We start from the raw sequence: 428 nt of genomic DNA, 5'->3' as shown, positions 1-428 counted from the left end.
TGATCAAAAATGAAAAAAATGAGTTAATCCCAACTAGAACCATCACAGGACATAGGATGTGCATTGATTATAGGAAGTTGAATGCCGTTTCTAGGAAGGATCATTTTCCTCTGCCCTTCATTGATCAAATATTGGAGAGATTAGCCAGTCATCCCTACTACTGTTTCCTTGATGGGTATAGTGGATTCTTCCAAATCCCTATCCACCCAAATGATCAGGAAAAGACAACATTTACTTGTCCTTATGGCACTTTTGCCTACAGACGTATGCCATTTGGTTTGTGTAATGCTCCTGCTACCTTTCAAAGGTGCATGACATCGATTTTCTCGGATTTGATTAAGGAGTTAGTGGAAGTGTTTATGGACGATTTCTCTGTATACGGTTCCACATTCTCCTCCTGTTTGTTAAATCTGAGCAGGGTATTGACG

Source organism: Camelina sativa, chromosome 7 (assembly GCF_030686135.1).
Source record: "Camelina sativa cultivar CO46 ecotype springtype chromosome 7, ASM3068613v1".
Lineage (NCBI taxonomy): Eukaryota > Viridiplantae > Streptophyta > Magnoliopsida > Brassicales > Brassicaceae > Camelina > Camelina sativa.
The sequence above is the reverse complement of the archived record's forward strand: the minus strand, read 5'-3'. Positions refer to the sequence as shown.